Here is a 21,963-nt window from a genome sequence, read left to right as displayed (position 1 = left end):
ACAAAAGCCAAGGGAAAAAGTCTCAAGACACAGAAAACAACATAAATATAGCCCTGAAGCCCCACAACAAATAATAAGCCTAGCTGATAATTTTTCCACTTTGAATTGACACTATTGAAGATGTTCTGGGATTCCAATCCTTCTCTTGTACTTTAAAGACAAGCCTGATTTAACGTCTAGACCGATTGCTCCATCCTAGTCTGGTGTGTTGTCATAAATACACTTAGTCCAAAATCATCACCACAGGAAAGAACAGATGATAAATTCACTCAGGGAGTGAACCAACAATTTGGAATTTGAGCTTTCCTTTAATGAAAAGCACGGAAGAATTAGCAAAGAAAACAAAAGAGACAAGGTGGGCAAGAGGCATAAAAGCACAGCAGATACCACTCCAGGCACAAGTTATCTTATACCTCAATTTTTCATGTTGCTCAGAAGCAAGGAAGTTTCAGAAATACTGGTCATAATAAGGAAGGAATTTGTTCCTGAACTACTAAATGTAGTCAGACTTGTGGCTCAAAAAACTTGGCAGAGGATTTTGAAGCAAACCTTCCTCCCGCCTTGAAGCAGTAAATGCCTCCCAGCTCTAAGGCAAGAGGGGAGATCCTCACCAGTCCACAGGAGACTGCTATAGGAGACAGTCTGATAATGAACCAAGCAGTTATCCAACCCAAGATAAAGAAAACTTTATATGTAAAGGGAAAATAACACTTCATACCCTTTCACCCCACCCCTCCTCCCCCCCACTTTAATCTTCTTCAGTGAGACTAAAATAAGGTGAGACTACAAAAAGAATTTCAGTTTGAAATTCCCCTCAGCTTTATATTCACAGTTCTCTCTTCCATTTCCTAAACAAAAAAGAGCTTAAAGTTGAAATGTGACACTGTCAATACAAGCCAGTAAGGAAAATTAATTACCCCCTTATCTTCAAGCACTCATCTAAGCAAAGCCCCTGAAATTTATTTAGGACTACATCATTAGAAAGGTTTCCAAAGCAGAAAGGTATATGCACCTCATAGCCTTTCATCCACCTTGCATTTGCTTCTCCCTAAACAGCTGCAAATGTTATAGACTTCAGAATAAAAAGGACTGACAGACCAACAAACAGGGAATAAGCCTGCAGTTCTCTCACACACCTACTTTTGCATACAGACACTGGAGCACAACAGCTATGGCTGTGCCAAGCCTGACAGAATGACTCCAACCAAGTGCTCACAGTTCCAGTCTGGAACTTTTCAATGTCTGAAAAAGCCTTCTTAAGAATACAGGGACACGCAGAAGTTTCATGATTTTTCACAGGTACCTGGAATCAGGTAGACACTTCCAAATCTAAAATTGTAACGCCTTTAAATCTTCCCACTAGTTCTCTGAGAGCAACGTAACAGCTAGGAGTTATTTCAAGAGACTGACTACCACACATCATTTTTGTTCTGTGAGGATGTTCAGCATTCACCATGAAAGAAAAGCATGTTTTTTATAATAACATATGGCAGTCCTACTGAAGCACACAGGGATCCCATGCCTGTCTTTTACTGATGAATTCAGAAGTATACCATGCTGTTCTAGGTTTATGATTCCTCATTCCTAAAAAGCCATATGGGATAAAGGGAAGCCTCACAGAAAAGGCAAGCACTATAAAGCATCAGCTTCCTAAGTACGTACTCTCATCTTAAAATAACTATGCTTCAGTATGCCACGATGACAGACGTGGATTTCTTTGCACTTTCCACAAACAAAGGAAGTGTCCACAATATGTTCAACCCCCTGCCAAATGAATATTCACCTAACTGGGATTCCTATTTCTTGACATTTCTGTTTTACATGTACGTTAATATACTGCAGTTTCTTAATCAATTCAGTGATACCTTTCAAGGCAAAAAACCTTTACAAGAACAACGATTTTTGAAGACCTGAGTACAAATTGGAGTGTCAGATAGAACAGGGATTAATGAAAATACTGAAAAGCAAGTGTTTTCAAGAATTTTACCTAATGTTCAAAATAAAATTTATTCACAGTAAAGGCAAACATGTTTTTATGTTAAATCCTTACATAATACATCCTGTCACTAAAATCTTCAAATGCTTGAGACAGCCTCAGAGTGAGCTTCTTTTAATCTTTCAATTAAAAGCTCCCAAAGCAAATCACTCCTACTCTTAATAATTAAACTCCTCCATATGGCAAGTAGGCTGAGCAGCATCTAACAGTTAACCTGACAAAGTAATTTGTGACATTATTTTTCCCTCTAATTATTTAAATAAAAGTTCATCATTGCAGCACATCTTTCCACTAAAAACATTTAAAAAATAAAAAAACAGATAAAATTTTGACAAAAAGTGTAGAATACCTTATCTTCTAACCACAACAGTGATGTTATTTAAATGAGCTTCCTGAAGAGGAAAAATGCAATAATACTAATGACAGCAGGGCAAGGGGAAGAGGTGCAACAGGAAAGGAAATCTGGAACATTGTTGTCCCCAAAGATTTTGAAAATGTTTCACATTAGGCTTTTCCATTGCTCTGTGACTTCTATGCAAACTCATGCAATAATAGTAATTAAATTAGTAGATTAAACACCTGACTGCTAAGTATCTGGAGCACTCGTTTCTGAATACACATGTAATGTTTAGTGACTGGTAACACTGCAGTTTGACTGAAAAAAAAATTAACAAAAGTCCCAAACTACTTGCAGATAGGCTGCAAGAAAACTGCCACGATTGTTTCAAAATCCACTAAACACATTCAGTAAAAAAAATGACATTTCAAACAGCCTTAAAATAAATTATTACAGCTTCAACACATAACAAGCGATTTTCGTATGAGAGTTTCAAATCTGATTTTGTCACTATTGAAAAGTGTCCATTTATTCTGCTATTTCAGTATCTTTTCATACATACAGATCAATTAGATTCTTTCCCCCGCATAGAAACTTGATGAGGTAAGCAAGGCTTTGATTTTATTCTTAAATCATCACTAGCTCATCTCTGCTTTCTCCACACCCACAAAAAAGCTGTCTAATTCTGAACTTCATTCCCTATACACTGGAAAAAAAAAAAAAAAAAAAAAAGAATTTCAGTGAGATCAGTTTATTTAAAGTAGAAATTCAGTCAAATAATGTTATTAACAAAATCAAGTGTTAAGGCAGGTTTATTAAAGCTTTTCTAACTTTCCAAGGTAAAATCTTCAAAAGAAGCAGCAGGCACTTAATTTTCTGATCACTTGTTAAGACATCAAAACATCACACACTATCTCAGAAAAATATTTAAGAACTTTGTATCCAGATAAACAGAAACTCAAAGGAAAATACATGACAGGAATTCCCTAGTGAATGAGATTTGATGGCAAAATTAATTTTGCTTTAATATAACTGCATTAAAAGCAACTATTCCAACCAAATCAGCAATGCTTGGTTAAAAAGGAAGTTGTGAAAAGAGGTTGAATATGTTAATCATGACAAGGATCATTCTGTCAAGATGAAAATATCAGTATAAATATTTCATTTAGACTGATACAAAATTAATTATTAAAATTACAATGCTGCTCTTTCTGACTAAATAAAAATCAAAAAGATGAGTTCATGGCTTTTCCATCTCCTTCCCACACCCTCCCTGAGCAATTACAGTTTCCAGGGAAGAGGAAGTTCGACAATTATTGTATACAATGGTCAAAGCAGACTGATTTAGAAGAGGAACTCCTGCCAACCCTAACAAAGCAGGACGAGAGGAAACTGGGAGATGCATCTTACGCAAGCCCCTAAAATCCTGTTTTTTCCTCCTTCTACCCTTACTTGTACTTCTATGATACCTACTGTACAAACCTACAAACACATATGGATGGATATTCAGAGTAAAAAAAGATGCTGAATGTCTGATACTTGCTCTCAGCAACAGAAAAGTCTCTTTCACTTTACTTATATTTATTAGTTAAAGACCAAGAAGGGAAATACTTAAAGTAGTTTAAATCTAAGTTTTCATGCTTTGGTAGTAAAGACTGTTTGCTTCTTCAGAAATGCATCTTCAGGAATGTATTAAGAACTCTGCATATTAGAGTGATTATCAACACTATAAAATTATAATAGTTCCAAATAAATTACAGACTTTTGAATATGATGAGAATTCACCTGGAATAAACACATCCTTCACTCAAATAAAATTTAAAAGAACAGTCTTATTTTCCTTATGTGTTTAGAAGAAATGTGTTTACAGAAAAAGGATTTAGTGAATTTTGAGTTCATCTGTCAATAGAACATTCATTAATCTGATGAAAAAAGTTACAGATCTGTAGTCATATGTACTTGGTGACAAGGCATAACACATCTAAGCACATATAACAACACGCTTCTAAGTTTTTGTGTATTTTAGGTCTGACTGGTTCTTTACTGCCCTTCTAACAACTTTCTCCCTTTTCTAATAGCAGGGAGCTGGAAAAGATTAAGTATATTCCTGACTATACACTTTAATCTGCTCAAGAATTTGTCAGCTCCTAAGAAGGAGCAGCAGCATAGCATTTAAGCCGCTTCCTTAATTTGGTCAGGAAATGAGAAAAGTGATATATACAGGTGACCTTCAAATGTCTGATAACATGCCCATGTGATTTCGAAAGCAAACATGCTGGTAAACCATCTTCTTACTAAAACTTCATTTCTTGCTCAGAATTCCATCCTTATTAAACACATTAACCTGGAAGCCTGATCTCCAGATGCCTGGTGAAAGCCTATAATCAATATTGAGTGTACTAATTTCTATTCAAGTATAGCTCAAGAGCTAGAAGGAGCATGAACCACTAATTTCCTTTTTGGAAGACGGTGTCTGCAAAATATAGCAACCATGATAATATAGCTGATATTAAAAATTCACAGATTTTTTCATACTGAAAAGGTAGTTCACAACTTCCAAGAGTGAAAAAGGGGAAGGTAGGGAAGCACTGGAGAAAAGGATTTTAGCACCTTATTTTTCTTTTTAAGTTTACTAAAAGGCTTAGAAAATTTTATAGATGTGGGTTGAAAATTTAAAAAACATCTGATACTTTCAGACAAACAATCTGAAATTGACTAAAATTAGAGGAGTTTATTAAAGTCAAATTAATTATTGTCATACAAAATTATATATATGTATATATATACATCTTTAAACTTAAAGTTTCAATCACGTCAGTGTTTCCTCTGATATATTTGTTTTCACATGTGATTCATAATCATATCCCATATCCATGAATCAGGCATGTAAGCATGACATTGCTGGCATTACTGAATTACTTCACTCTTCTACACCATTTGATCTAGTGCGCATATTATTAACTGTTCCAACCAAGGAATCAAATTTAATCCTCTGTGAGCACCATCTGTAGCATCATCAGTTCCCTCACAGTTCCTGTAACAACATGTTGTCAAGATGTATTTATACTTTAAGAGATCATATCAGAATTATAGAACTGAAACCTATATTGAAAAGATGTAACATAGTACTTCTATAAAGGAAGATTAAAATATAGCACCTGGGCAATTTTTTTTTAAATATATATAATCTGTTTTGATTCTAGCATTTGAGTATTACATTTGCCAGCCTATGTTCATTCTTTCAGAAATGCAAAGGCAGTGAATTAATAGATTCACTTTATTAAATAAACACCGTAATGGAACACGTCCTTTTAGCCCCATTCAACATACCAGTAATTTTAAGTATGCACAAATATAATTTCCTTTAAATAGTCCTATTAGCTTTTGTGAAAATTTAGTAGTACAGATTGTTGGCTGGTTAAGGACTATCCTACTTCCAGAAGCTTACGTGAACTGCTCTGCTGTTAGCACTCCAACTCCAGATTGCATAACTGGCAGTTTTGCTCCTACTAATATGCTGCTAAATATTTTTCTCATGATGAATTTCACCAAGTGATAAACCAGGCTGACAAATCTACTTATGGTGTCTCAGTTCACCTTGGCTTATTTGATGGAAATTAGATGTAAAGAGCCTTTTAAAAAACCAAATCTTATAAAGAAGAAAAAAAAATTAAAGAATTAAATAGTCACTCATCTTGGGAGATACCATATCATGATTATGCTCTTGCTCAAACTAAACACCGATAGTAAGATATACAATTATCAGGATGTCAGACTATACCAGAGCTGCACATATCTTAGATACATCTTGGCTGATACCATGCTGGCAAATGTATTTCTGGGCCCAAAATAAGAGTAGGAAATGCTGTACTTTTCCAGTATGTATTTCATAGCTGTTAGAGTGGTAAATAAAATATAATGCAGTTCGTAGACAATGAGTACACACTGAGCATATATTCTGTGCATAAAGCCATGCAATGGAATCACTCAGAGTAGAAAAAGAGAAAACTCAGTAACTAAACAAGAACTCCAAAACCTAGAATAAGTTCTATCATGTTAGATTTAGCTCAGACTGATTGTTTTACACAACGTCCATGCTACAAACACATGGCTCTTGCTATCAAAATTAGTTAGATGTAATTTGCACAAAAGTTTAAAGTAGTACCATTCCACCTCTAGTCATTGCATACAGAAGAAAACAAGGGAAACTCTACATGTGCTTGAACAGCACACCTTGTACAAACACTACTTGTACAGCTTCAAACACTGTCAGCTGCTCCCCAACAGCATGAGCATATTTGGGATGCAAGGAAGAGCCAAGACAATAATTCCACATATGCTCTAAGGCAGAAAAAGCCAAAGACTAATGCTAAAAGGATTTCTAATTGTTCCTGCCCCTGCTGTTCATTTCTGTCCCTGTACTATCTCCTTCTTGGTACCAACACAAGCACATTTGTACAATCCTGCTGCAGGAAGGATCGGGAAACTGATTCTGTCTGAATCTGATCTCTTCACACCTGCACAAACAGTTTTGACAGCAAAGGTGCAGGGGAGGAGGAGGAAAGCCACGCAGAAGTAGAGAGATGCTCTGTACAGCCCCAGCGCTGCTGCTCAGCCCTGGTGCTGACACACCGCATGCTTCAACTGCACCCCAGCAGCCCCCTGAAAACATGGAATGGAACAACATCCACGCTACCGGAGTGGAAAACTCCACCTCATTGCTTAGATCCTGGCTTTCACTACTAGGAGGTGCAGGACAAGGATGTGTTCTAGACAACTTGCTGCAATTAACCACCATCAAGTCTTTTTCGAGTGTATTTTGTAGCCTTACAAAACCTAAACCAGACCTTTGCAACACTATAGCAGGAGATGAAGTAATAGCAAACTCAAAAAAACTTCTCCACAACATCTCCCAGAACAGTTTCAAACACCACTGCCAGTAAGCTAACAATTTGTCCATTCTCCAAGGCTGCCCCCCATGAGCTTAGAGAAGTCACATCTGCAGGCACAGCCCACTTGGGCAGCAGTCAGTCCACATCATAAACAGCCCGCAGTGACAGACACCCCATCTCTACAAACATACACCAGCAAGCTTAAGGTGCCTGCTGAGTGCATGTCTGCCCCAAGCACTGCTCTGATTTATGCTGTGCCTTCATTTAAGCTCCAGTTTTTTTGACCCTCTTCCAAAACCTTGGCGCCAGAACATGCATTAACAACTAAATACACAAGGCTATGAAAGAAGCAGCATAACAGAATCTGTCCCAAAGCTGACAAACTACGACACTTGGCTACACAAAACCTAATGAGTTTGTGTTTGGGACTGTTTTGCTCTTTAGGGGCTTTTTAAAATTTTTATCATTGGCAGATGAGACGACAGCTTTCTGAAGAGAAGAAACAGACACACTTAAGGAAAACTTAAAGGAAAGAGCAAGGAAGTACAAAGATCTTTTATAATTTAAGACTCTGACAACTGAAGTTATAACCAATTGCAGAAGAATATTCATATAAGACCCTTAAAGGTAACCAATGACATTAGGTGATATATAATCTACTATTCAGTCCTCATTTAAACCCCACTCTATGTTCCTGACACACACTGGGAAGAGTCAAGAAGAAATGAAGGGCAGTGTGCTTTTCCCAGACGATGACACTGTTACTTCTGAGATTCATTACACATAATTTATGACATTTATACATACTATTTATTTAAACATAAAATTTAAGTGCATAGTTTTGTCACATAAGAATTCAAACACTAACACTGATTTGTGTCTATCATATTTGAAAATACTAATGCATGAAAAGTAATATTCTAGGTTTTTTGTCTCTCCTGGACATACTGCAAATGGAGCTGTATCTCTTGCACTGCATTACTGAAGATGCTATTTGCTCTCCACACCAGACAGCAGTAGGAAAACAGGCACTGAGTCAAACTGCAACAGACAAGTGTTTCCACTACATTACCTCTTCTTAATGTATCAAGTATCAACACATACAGGCAGTCCATCATTTTCAATATCAAAAAGGAAGCAACTTCCTAAAGTTAAAAAACGCATTTGCCCTTCATTAAACATAAACAAAAATAAACCAGAACCATGACAGATTAATTCTACTTCAATACATTCAATTAGACTCCATTTTCAAAAACCACAGGAAGTTAATTTCACAAGAAATGTGATTCTGCTTCCCACAGAAATACACTACAAATAGAATATATAGAAAAAAAAATCCAATTTTAATAAATCAGAATTGTTTTCAAATATGTTGGGGTTTCTGTCTTGTTTTGTTAGGTGTCCTGTTGCTGGACAGGACTTCAGGCCTTCATAGGCAATAAAATACATCTGAAGTTGTTCATTCACATTTCTGAGAAACACATTTGGTAATACTATTCTGCCTTTAATTTCACTTTGATTTTATCAAATATAAGGAATATACTCCAGGCTTTCTCTCTGTTCTCATGCCCTAAATGCAATACCCTAAAAGCTGACATCCAAAAAACAACTATTCCATGTCAATCACATCTATCAACAAGAACAAATGTTTTATTATTTTCTATACCAACACAGTGACTTGTAGGTTAAATCTTTGCCTTAAGTCTTTTTCAGTCTGTAACAATTTTAAAGTAATTTTTATGTCTGCTTGCTGGGGGGCAAGCAGACAGTGTTTTTCTATTCTGTATTTCTGAAAAATACTGAGTACAATTGACATACAGCTGATACCAGAAAATGGGAGCATATTTATGCCTTACTGCCCATAACAAAACGCTAAATTCTCTATTTGCTGTACTATACAACAAAGAAAATAGTTTTCTCCCTTCATTAATTTAACTTCTTTACTGAAATTTTAATTAACACATATAAGGTAACACTTAGAAAAGTTTCCAGTTACTATGAAAACAAACATAAAAAATCCTCTTCTGACATTTAATATTTTCTGAATTTCTCTTTATGCAAGTGAAATTTTACTGCCAATGTCAAACCAAAGCCAGATAAATTGCCTCTAAAATATTTTTAAACTTACTCAGTTAATACTACCAAAAAGAAAAAATCAACACGTTTCAAACTAGGAGAATATGCTCAGAAAAATTTCACTCCTATTCAAAAATTCTCTCTAGAGAAAACACCCTGGAGACAAAAGAACATATGTGACAAAGAGCATATGCAACAAAGGTGAGGCTATCATGAAAAGAGAACCCAACTTTGAAAACCAAGGCTTTTATAGTTTACTGCAAAGTGGTATCACTGTAAATTGAGAGCTTAGTACACTCACCATATTGTAAGCAGATGCAGGTTTTCTCACTTCTTTTACCTATGATAACATTACACACAGCCTACACCAGACTATGCTACTGACCCACTTTCCTACTAGCTTAGTAATAATCAATTAAGTTCTCAGTTTGTCCTTCTGTTCTTCTTTAAAATTTAAATTTGGTATTCTTAAAGTTTGTTTAAAGGAGAAGGTGCCAAGGCATTAAAGGAAAAGTCTTCCATCCAGGCATGCAGAAATTCAATTTGAAATCTTTCTTTTAAGCAAGTCTATAAATTTACTTCTCTTCAGCATTTGGGAGTTGGCCAAATTATGTGTTCTTGCAATGGTGACATTCCTGCCCAAAGCACAGGTTTGACATTCAGTGGTCCCTTTTCAATCAGCATCTATTATCTCTTTGCAAAGGCAGATCCCACAATAACACTGTGTCATCATCATCATTTCCTCCCCTACCCCCTGATACTGAGGGCTCCAATTCATAAACACAAATAAAAATGTCATCCTTATTTATGAAATCTTGTATCCTCACCCTGTTTTCTTAGAATGCTCCTAGGAAGCACTCTGTACTAAAAAAGTTGCTGACACTGCACATTTACATCCCAAAGCATAAAGTAAATTATAACAGAACAAGAAACAAGGTAGGACTGAAGAAACCCTTGGAAAGTCCTGATCAAATCCCAAAGAGGATTATCTGTGCACAAGTTCTACTTCCTTTCAATATGTATCTCGTCAATAGTAAAGAATGTCTGTATTAACTCATTCATGCATATAAATAAGCTTCTCCTAAGCAATGCTTTGGTAAAATGTGTATGTTTTTACCATCACATCAGTTAGAATCAATACATTGTATATAATCAAGAGAGACGAGTTTCAGTGGAAATTAAGGCATGTTAATAGAACAGGGTATCAAGAACTGGTATACCTGTAGAAGCCCAGAGCTTGAAAATAGGGCAATAACCATCCAGAAGAAGGAATTCATCTCAACAAGAACAGGCATGTTCATTCAAGAATGAGGATTTCTGTAAAGCCACACTACGTTGCATAAAACTGTTTTGTATCTTGCAGTTCCTAAAGAACTACTTTTTATACAAGGAGACATTTTGTATGCACAACCTTATAAAGGCAAAAAAAATAAAAATCTATCTGCATGGCCATGTCTAGCCCCGAATAAATGGCAACCCACACTTTTAAATGAGATCTATCACAAAAGTCTACACATTTGTCCCACAGGTAAAGAAAATCTCTGACACTGCTAGTTTTCTAAAGTAAAATTCCACATTGTTTTGGTAAGAAGTCTCACCTTTGCCTTCAGTGATTTAATAACTGACACATCTGAGATTCTCTGTGGACTAATGCATTTTAAAAATGTTTATATGGCTTTATGGCATTTACCAAGTTTTACAACATTTTGAGACGAATTAGCCATTTTCATGTGCAGAAGGAGAATGGAAGACAGGTTTTTTCCAAAATGTTTTTACAAGCCAAAAAAGTAATTAATGAAAAAGTGTTACATAAGTTACTGCACTACAACTGCAGTCATGATCAAAAATAAGATTCAAGATGCTGTTAGCTAAGTTGCAGTCAAAAGCAGGGGGAAGGGAAAGAGAAGAGTATGGAAATAGTAGAAAAAGAGACAAGATAGTAAACCATCAATTTCATTGATCTATTTAAGAGCAGTGTAACAAAAGCATCTTACAAAAACCATTCAGTGTATTGCAAAAATTATTTGCAACTCTAGATAACCTTCTACTTTATCCATATTTTGACTGAAAAGCTGCAGAAATTATTGCATACATGAAATGCACTAGTAAATAGAAGGAACAAAATCAGATATATTGAAGTGAAACTAAGATGCAGAATTAATGCAACCAACAACACCCCAAAAAACCCAAATCTTTCCCACAGAGTTCAGTTTTTACACTCAAAGTAAGTTCTACCTTAATATGAAAAATACTGAGTTCAGAGCTCATTTGTTTGTAGCTACCCATAGCAAGACCTTACAGAAGGTGCAAACCCTGAAGTAAATTCAGGACTTACACAGAACGCCCAAAAGAACTCTGATCTTTTCTGAACAGCATCAGCTGCTCCATGGGACTGCACACTGAGCTTGGGCATTGCCTAAAGGTAGGATTGAATGCAATCAATCACTCAAAACCTTGTCTCTCACACTTGCCAGGAGTAGCTTACCTAGTAAGCAGAGTAAAACTATTAACATTTTTAAGTAACAGTACTTAATCAGTCTCAAGCAACAAACTAACAGAGAGAAATCAATGCAACAAACATTGCTGAAGTTTACTAAATGTACTGTTGTAAACAATTGCAAGATTCATTGGGCTGCAGGTTTTGATAAGTCAGGAGACATTATAAATTATGGCAGTAAAATTTTATCTCTGCACTAACAGCTTCTTTATTCTTTTTTTTTTTCTAAGAAGTGTATTTCCACAGAAAAACTCAAACTTATTTACAATTGGGATACAACAAGTAAGTTACAACAAACAAACTGAAACATTTGTGTTCTTTAAATTCCCTTGTTTGATAAAAGACCACATGTTTAATGATTTACTGATCCCTTACAAGGTTTATGTGTTGTAATAAAACCTGATTAATAGAATTCCTTTAGCTTGGCAATTAAAATAAATATTACATGACTATTAAAAGCCAAAGACACAAGTGCAAGAGCACTAGACTGAGGCAAAAATTAAGTATACACTATGCCAAGTACAAATAACCAAAAATTTACAGAAACTGTCAAACTAGTGAAAACATAAAAACTCACAACTTAATAAAAAAAGTTGGGAGGCAAGTACAATTTTTCAAATTGCAATAAAATTTTGCAAATACATGCAGATACAATAAAAAAAATCTACTTTACTAAAAATGCAATCTATGATGCTATTAAAGCATCGGCTTTAAATTAGTCATTCCTTTTGCCACCATTTATGTGTGCCCTTCCAGGCCAAACAAGAATAGACAATTCCAAAAATGCAGACCAATGAGGTGACAAATTAAATAACTAGCTCCATAACACAAATTTCCACAGCTTTTTACTCTAAAAGCTAGTATTCTAAAAAAAAAGTAGCAACTATTTCCTAATTCTTGCCTACTCCCTAGCATATGCAACTTCATACACGCTTCTAAAAAATCTTCTTTAATAAACACAAGCACATGATTTTCTTACCTGAAAGGGCTTTCTACCTGCAGGCCTATTTGAAATTGCTCCAAAAAAGAGAGCAAGAGGGTAAGGACTTTCATAAAAGGAGATATCTTATATGCTTTAGTATCCACTTGCACTTTTCAAATTCGATCAGCATTTGTTAGAATTGTATACTTCTACATAGGCAACAAAAAAAGTACACATGTGAGCACAAAGAAGAGTCTACATAATTGCTAAACAAAAGATATTTGAGGAAACAAAACATAGGCAACTACAGAAAATTAAAATTAAGACAAGTAGGATTTTAGCCCTATTTTTCACACACACGTTGATACAAATGGGAATTGAAGATTTACATGTTCTCACAATATTTTTTTTATTCCCATATATATTGCTACATAATGAACCACATCAATACATGCCGAGTTCATATAACAATACCTGAGCACAAGCCCATTGACCTACATATGAAAAATACCTGCAGTAGCCCAGTAAAACACAGAAGGGAGGAAGAGTTTTTGAGAACAATTTTCTACCTTGCTGGAAATAAGCCAGATGGAAACCTAGAACAAACTTGGGCAACAGTTTCATGTTACATTTATCCTTCAAAAAATGCCAGTTAGAATTTGTTCAATGATCCCTACTGTTTTAATCCATACCTAAGAGTGCCACCTGCGTGCTGCTCTGCCTGCACAGTGTACGTGAGTCTGCTTAATCTGTTTCTGCAGTGTAGCTAATTACCCACCCACATGAAGATGTGGCTGATAGAAGCCACACCTCAGAGAGGCTTCAAGCAGAAACAAGGAAATCAGGTCAAACATACAGCCATGTCTGCTGCATTGTGTCTTCCTGTCACCTCTGAGACCCCAAACTAACTCAAAAACCTCTCTCTTCTCACGAGCATCGTCCCAGCTCCGATCAGAGCTCCCCTGCTCAGCCACCCCGGGCCCCTTGCACAAGCACAAAGCAGGAGAACAAACTGCAGCACAAGCTGAAGCTGCCGCCTTTGGTGCCTCATTAACTAATCAGGTAGATTACAGAAAGTTGATTTCATAAGTCAGTTTTGAGTTTTTCTGTATGGGTGCAAATATTTAACTCAGCTTCCACATGCCTCAGGCAGGACTTGCAAAGTGAACATAATCACCAGCCTGTGGTTTTGCACGCTCAGGTCACAGCCAGGAAAAACTTTCCCTTCTGTTAGGGGACAAGAGAGACAAGAAATGTGTTGAAACCAAAGGAAATAATATCTCCATAATTACATATTCAACTGGAGATACAGTAACTCACTAGAATCTAGGCAACATTACCAAAGAAGTTCTGTGCATAAATATGCATAATAAGTAAATACAATGTTTCTTCTTAATAGGAGTTACCCCCCCATAAAATGTGATAGCATTCATCATTTGATATGTGAAACGTTTTAGCAGAAATCAGGAAAATTTTGCCTTGTTTGGATCCACAGGAATGCTTGGTCACACAGAGCCAACAGATTCCTAACACAATGTCCTCCAGTTGTTTGCTATTTAACATCACACGTTTACCAAATATGGGGAAATTACCCCTGCCCCTAACAGGCATTTTTTAACTCAGCTACCAGAGCACATTGGGCTTTCTCCTCCCTCATCAATATAATAAATATTGCATAAATATGTTCTAGGAGAAAAACAGCTGCATTCAATTCGGTCTGAAAAATGTTCACTTTGTTTCTTGAAGGTCTTTGTTTCTTAAGCTAGTATTTTACCTGTAGACAAATTCAACAGCCAGTAGATCATACAAAATCCTTTTCATAAGCTGTTGTACTCAATAGAAGAGACAGTACAACGTGTAAAACCAAACAAAAGACAATCTTCAGAGCCAGGATAGAAATGCATCAGAGAAATATTGAACACAATGTATGAAGCACTTCTTTTGTACTCAGAGGCTTACAACCAGTTTATGCCTGAAACAAACACCGACTTCCTTTTTTCCTGCTGGAGAGCTACAAGTTCAGTTGCAGAAATGACACCAAGCATAACAATCTTCTTCCTTCCTACTGAATTTTGCTGTTGGCAAAGGAAAACACATTAGCAGAAAACAACATCTATGACAATTTGCAGAGAAATTCAAGTCTGAGCTGCACAGACAGAGATATGGAGGGGAAGAGGCAGAACAGCTGACCATTGCTGACTGGCACACTAAGTCACCTGAGGTAATTAAACATATTGGAATGTTTTTGAGAACTTCTTACCAGAAAGACTGCTAATTGGTGTTAACTCCATTAAATTGTTTGCTTAATAAGCAGCTATTAAAAGTTGCTAAACACAGAAAAGCAGAGGTAATTACACCTTCCTTGCTTGAGTACTGCATACTGCTCTGCTCATCTCTAAACAGAATCAGCATAATTTCAAAGAAAGAAAGGGGAAGTCTTCATAAGCAAAAAAAAGCATAGGAAACAAAGTGAAGAAAAACAAACCAAAAGTATACAACAGATAACAAAGTGAAAGGAAACAAACCAAAAGAATACAATAGAAAATAAAGAAAAGTTATTCTCCAATTGACATTATTTTGAAAAGCCACTAGCTAAAAAAAAAAAAAAAAAAAAGACACAAACTAGATGCAAACTGTCTTTACATAAATGCCTTAATACAGTTACAATAATGAGTTCTATTGATCATCATGTCCAAGACACCATTTTTTTTCCAAATGAGATCTACATGATGGAACATAAAGCCATGTTTATATTGGGTAAGATAAAAATCAAGCAGTCTGGAACACATCTTCACAGTTCAGGACACAAGGCAATTAGTAATTGTTTTTTGTTAGGAAGGATTATATTAAATCGCTGTGCACTAGACTTCTTGCAATACCCTTTCTCAAGCCCCAGGCAGATGGTTATTTCAAGATATTAGATAAGCTATTTATTTTCTGAGTTTGTAAGGTAATGATTAGGCTGCTAAACAAGATTTTAACCAGTTACTTGTTGACCAGTGCAGGAGGGAAGGCACACAATAATATGCCTAAAATCCTTTTTGTGAATTGCATCAGTTTTTGTCAGACAGAGCAGCCTCTGGAAAAAATACAACTCCCTAAAGAGCCTCTGTGGATTTCTACATTACACCAGCATGGATAAGAAGCATGGCTTTTTGCTTATAAAAGCAGACACCAATGTTTTAGGTAGAATATATCCCACAGGAATTTAATCCTCCGTCCTATCAGGAAGTGAAATTTTAGCAATATGCTTCTGAATAACAGACGATAGTGATAGATGCTCAGAAGAAATGCAAGTAAGTTAATTCTTTTAATGAAAGCAGTAAAAATAGTACCCAAGACCCCTCCGATCTGAATACAATATTTTGATAGTCACTGAGTATCTACAGTTACATCCAAAATTTGATTCCATTAATTAATTTCTTTAAAATGGGTTAGGGAAAAGAGTATGATACATGCATCCTCCTTGTCTGTTACCCAAGTCTTTGGAAGAAAACAAATAATTTTAAGTAAGGCTAAATTATGTACAGCAAAGTGAAAAACCTTTAGGGTTTGTTGTGGCGTATTTTCAGTACTACTGATTTTTGGATAAGCTGTTCTCATGCGTACACTAAAACAAATTCTGCTAAACCAAGTTTTTTAAAAACGTAAACCTACTCTAAACACAAAGGTGCTTTGTCAGTGAATTAGCTAAGAACTTCCAGGCACATAACAAAACTATGCAAGAATATGCCATGAGTGGACCAAAAAATACACAATGTAACCTGCCAGGCACCCTCAGAGTGGAAAATTTCAAAATCACCATATTTCTCCTATAAAAATAAACAACATAATTAAAGATGTCTCTTAATTTAGCATTTCTATTCTGCTTTATAATTGTTTCTTCTACAGTTATAAAATTTATACAGCTAAAAAATATTATTTGCTTACATGAACAAATACACCAAAAGAATGGGAGACAAGGAATAATCCAAAGCAACGTTTCACAGCTTCCTGACTTGTGTACTGCTGGGAACTGTGTATGCAACCCTTCAACCTTACACAAAACAAATCTGTCACCTCTACATCTTCAGGATAGTATGCCATTAACGGTCAGGGGTTTTTTTCCTAAACAAATGCAAAAATAACTCAACATTTTTTACAATGGAACGGCATGGAGAATCTTTGCTACCCTCCCATGACAGAGCTTTTCTCAACCCACGTCTTATTCCACTGGCAACTTTGACTTAGTTGCTCTACCTGTGTTCAGGAAGTCTCTATCTCCTGTTGAACATGAGGCCAGACTGGCTGCCTCTCCTTAGTTGCTCTCTTCTTTCTACAGTCTGGTTGGGCACCAGTGACAGCTGGTTGGGACACCAAATACTGCAGCAAGCAGGTGCATGGAGGGGATGGAAGAGTTAAAACTTTGACATACCTTTTGCTGAAAGTTGACTATGCTACTTTTAGTTATGGAATATTTCATATCCATGGAACATTCACTTATTTACTAGCATCACTATACAAAAGCAAAGTCCCAGTTCAGGTATATTAACACTGTCACACTGCATAAAAGTCTTTTTTGCATATATTCAATGATACAGGCATTCAGTAATTGGGCAGAAATCACAAAAAGTTAAAATAAATTCAGACAGTAATACAGCCTTAACTAATCTAAATGGCTATGCATCATATTTATTAAGAACAGATTTGTCAAGTACTCACCCTCACATCATTTATCCTCTATCTGAACCAAACTACTTTATAAACAATAGAAAAGAAAAATCTGTGCAGAAATCTACTTCTTGAATTTTTTAACCCATTGCTTAGCAAGATCCATTGGACATTCAACTGAGGAAAAGACCAAAAGTGAAGGTAATTTTAGATAGTCATCCAAAGCCAGAGTTTTCCCCAAACAAAAACAAAACAACATTTATTTTAAAAATTACATGACAAAGTAAGTAATTCTATACTAGAAAAATCATTACTTCTAAAAATACATAGTTATTAAAAGATTTGCATATAAAGAGCTGCCCAGAAGATTTCTAGAAGCCCTAATTACATGAAGCACATCTGCTGTGCTCAGAATCACGGTGCAGAACTTAGGAATAAATGTTCATCCATTACAACTTGCATTAATCAGAGATAACAGGCAAGAGTTCCTGCAGATTCCAACATTAGTCCAAAAAAGTGAACAGCCACTCAGGAGAATCCTGTCAGATATTCCCAAAAACTTCTAAAAGATCCTCAAACACAGGACCTTTAGCCTCCTAACAAACTGCAAATTATGTTACCAAAAATTCTTGAAGATTCTGAGTTTTCTCTGTCTCTCTGATATCTCTCAAAGACAAGTCTATGCCATCAGAAAAAAATGCACTACCCGCAACTCCCATCCTTCTGACTGCACCAAAAAAAAAAAAAAAAAAAAAAAAAAAAAAAAAAAAAAAAAGAAAAGAACACTAATAAGCCACCCAGAGCAACTCCAGGGCTGTGGTAGCTTCTAAGGCAGAGTAGGCAGCCCAAGCACTCTGCCTGTGACTAAACCAATCACAGCTGCACAATACTGAACAATTGTGGGCGAGCATATCACAATTTCTAATTTAGCACAACATTCTGCTGTGAAGTACAAAGTGTAACTTTAAGCTCCCTGATGCAATTAACGCAGAGGTGGAATTGTTCATCCTTTTTTCCATAACTCTTCTTCAGTCTTATCTACTAAGAGTTTTCAGAACCACGTTGGCTGATGGCAGTCTACTCTTTACTTCTGACACTCTTTATGAACACAGGCAGAAGGTTCTAAAACCAGCTGTGCATCCAATATGCTCCCCCAAAAAAGATCTAGTGAAGCAGTGAAATTCTTTCTGGAATCTGCGTGGCATTTTCAGTTACATACTCTTGCACCCAGCATTTTACAATTTTACAAGACCTACACAATTCCTGCATCAAAAGTTTAGCATTAGAGAAATGCTGTCTTTACCTTTTCAGTATTCCTGTTCCATTCTCAGCTTGGAGCAAAATATAAGTGATAAACCAAATTAGTTGAGAAGGCCTGTTAAGGGTGCTTGAGGTACAAAATCAGAACATATAAAATATATACAGGATTTGCTGGGGTGAAGAAGGCAAGGCAAGACACATGCAACAAATAAGACATTTTTTTTAAAATTTACCAAATATATTAGGAAACATTACATCCTAAAAAATTCCATTACACTGCAACTCAGATGAAGTTTGTAAAACAGTTCAAAAACTGAAGTGGAATCAAGCAATCCTTGTCTTCTAGGAAGTCTCAAACCTCCTGAAAGTAATAAATTACTGCTAACAAGGCTATCAAAGATGAGGAGGAGTTAACAGGACTTTCCTTTCCCTGAGTAACATATTAACTATAGCTTCCTAGGTAGTATTACTGATTGGCTGAAACCTTATCCTGCAACATTTTCAAACTAAATAACAGAGGAAACAAAACTTAAGTGCACTTAGGAAGCATTACAAACATAAATACCATATTAATTATTCGTTCTGTAGCATTCAAAAAACTTAGACATTAAAGAAATATGGCAAAAATCCCTGGCTCAAAAACATATAAATATATATCCTTAAACAGAATAAAGCACTGCTTTTAGAACAGTTCTCATATAAAGCCAGGTGTGCAATATTTTTCCCCTGTATCTGAACTAAGTGTCATCTTCACACTCAACAGAAATCTGATGCGAGAGCAGACTTAGTGGCAAGGTCCATATGTCCAAACAGCATTTCCTATATCATGACAAAACAAGTTTAGTCTATTACAGGAGGAGCCCAGATGATGACACCTCAAGAGACCTGAAATGAATCCTATCTCTAAAGATTCTGGTCAGTAACACCATGGGTATGCACTTCAACACCTCTGGGCCCTACAAACTCAACAATGTTAAACAACAAATTAAAATAGTATGACTAGGTGAAGCAGGAAACTGCATAGTAAATGCTACGCAAATATGCTTTTCCAACCACATCTTGAAGTTTGCATGGTATGAAACACCAACTCCCAAGTGATGCTGCATTCTCAAAGCCCAGGATAACAACAATAGCCTTGGCATCAGCAACAGCCATTCAGAAAAGCCAAGAAGGAAGCAGGCTCACTGCTGGATATTTCCAGTGTGAGAAGCAACAGCTGCTACTGGTCTGGCTGCTTTCCTCCGCTCTGCGCCCTGCACCCCACCAGTAACCAGTGCAAACGCTTCCCCCAGCAGTGCAAAAACAAAGCTTTCTGCCTGCCCTGCCAAATGCAAATCATTATTTCCCTATTTCCTCTAAAAGGAACAACAACTAAGAGAGAACTGGAGGAAGCCTGAAAACCATCCTTGGGATGGTGGCACCTTCACAAAAATAAAATATCATTTCTGATAGAAGTATTTAACCCATATGCAGATATTTAGGTTTATCTATTGTCTTTAAAATATTCTAGGTTTGGAATGAATTATTGAAGTTACTTTCCTTACAGTTAAACCTCATATCCATTTCAGTTGCTAACAGAAAAGTACAAACTGTAAAATCAAGGGATTTTGCCTATTTAACAAACAAACTAGCTTCAGCTTGTACTTTGAAGTATTCTCTGTTTAACAGCAGTTTGAGACAGGCCAAAGAAGTAGCAGGTTTCAAAATATCCAAGACTATTAGTTGAGGCTACTTCATAAAATAGGTGAACATGTCAAAGACAATGGCTCATTATTCATGCAAGTATTACAGGCTACTTAAAACTCTTGGGCAAGATGCACAGGACAAGACCAGCATTCACCTTGCCCTAGCACTGCAATACGTTGAGAACTTCATTATTGGTGCTGGCAGCCATACCTGAGCACGAACATCATAATTCACCCTTTACTACGTCTCTGACTTACACCTAGCTCACATACTAACACTATGAAAATACTCAGGAACTATCCTCTCCACTAGGTATCAAACAACCTGGGGTTAAGCAAAATACTTTAGGGAAATCCCTTATATGCTTTAGCTCCACACAAAACAGACTGTTCTGTAGTCAGGTGCTGAGGTCAAATTCACTACCTAGCCAAACAAAAGGAGCTTTGAAATACCCAAGCAGTAATACAAATGGCAGCCTCTGAGCTGATCCTAGGACATAAGATGTTGTTTTCCATAATGGTTTATCACTGATTTTTCCAATATTCATCTGTGTGCAGAAAGCAACAAAGAATTTCATATTTAAGTCAGTCTCCCTCAAAATTCTGAATGCAAAACTTGCCAAGGTCTGTCTTGATAGTTAAATAAATGCTCCTTTCCAGCTTCTAACCGGTCTCTTACTACATTCCCAATTAACTTTGGAGAATTAAGCTTGTCCTTTATGATCATTCAAACTGCAGCACAGACCTGGAAAAGCAAACACAATTTTCAGTCCTTTAAACACCATATTTCCCTTAATTTTTGTGTGCAACAAGTCCTCGTAACCAGCAGAGTGTTTCACTTCCACTTTCATTTTAATTGTGTACACCAACAAAATTCTGAAGATGGCAAACTGAATTAGACACATTCATGAAACATTTCTACAGTCAGCTTCCAGAGCACAACACAAGACCCGATAGTTTCACTTCAAGCATCCACAATCACACAAGAAGCAGTGAAACAATTCTTCTTGTTACAATAACCTTTATAAACCTTTGGGGTGGGGCAGGTGTTGGACCGAATAAAAAAAAATACAAGAGGCCACAAAGTCTGAGAAGTTAGTTATGTTCCCTCAACATCCTACAATAAGAGTGGCCTGGTAGTAACAACAGAGCAAATGCCCATTTTCCAAAGCAATTTGGATGAATGGTTTTCAAAAATTAGTTGATCAACCTGCAAAAGCATCACTATCACCTAAAACCTTACAGCTGCCTAAAATCTCCACTGACGGTCAGACCTGAAGGCAAAAGACCAAAGACAGATGGCAAGCCACAATATAGGGTCTTTAAGCAGTTACACTATCACTTTATTCTGAAAATGCTGTATATTCAGTTGGTAGGCTTATTCTCTTCCTAAAGTCTTCTCAAACACTTCACAGACCCTAAAAATACAGTAGCAAACAATAAATTATCAGAATTAAAGAAACACTTTTTAGGACATTTCTACTAAAGTGTGAAGAACATCTATTCAAATAAACAATCAACTATCACATTCATATTTAAAGAATAAAAACAATAATTTGGGCAACAAGGCAATGCTGTCCTGTTTTTTGGCTTTTATATGAATGTTAAAGTGCTGTTGACAGCCTTTTGGGAAAAGAAAACTTAAGTA

The 21,963-nt window shown here is 36.2% G+C and overlaps 1 protein-coding gene across 2 annotated transcripts in view; it reads right to left on the bottom strand.

Annotated features, from left to right (window-relative positions):
- STIM2 (stromal interaction molecule 2) overlaps nucleotides 1–21,963 on the bottom strand; it is a 70,595-nt gene that overhangs the window by 37,313 nt on the left and 11,319 nt on the right. The window lies entirely within an intron of this gene.

This window comes from Motacilla alba, chromosome 4 (genome assembly GCF_015832195.1).
Source record: "Motacilla alba alba isolate MOTALB_02 chromosome 4, Motacilla_alba_V1.0_pri, whole genome shotgun sequence".
NCBI lineage: Eukaryota > Metazoa > Chordata > Aves > Passeriformes > Motacillidae > Motacilla > Motacilla alba.
The sequence above is the reverse complement of the archived record's forward strand: the minus strand, read 5'-3'. Positions and strand labels throughout refer to the sequence as shown.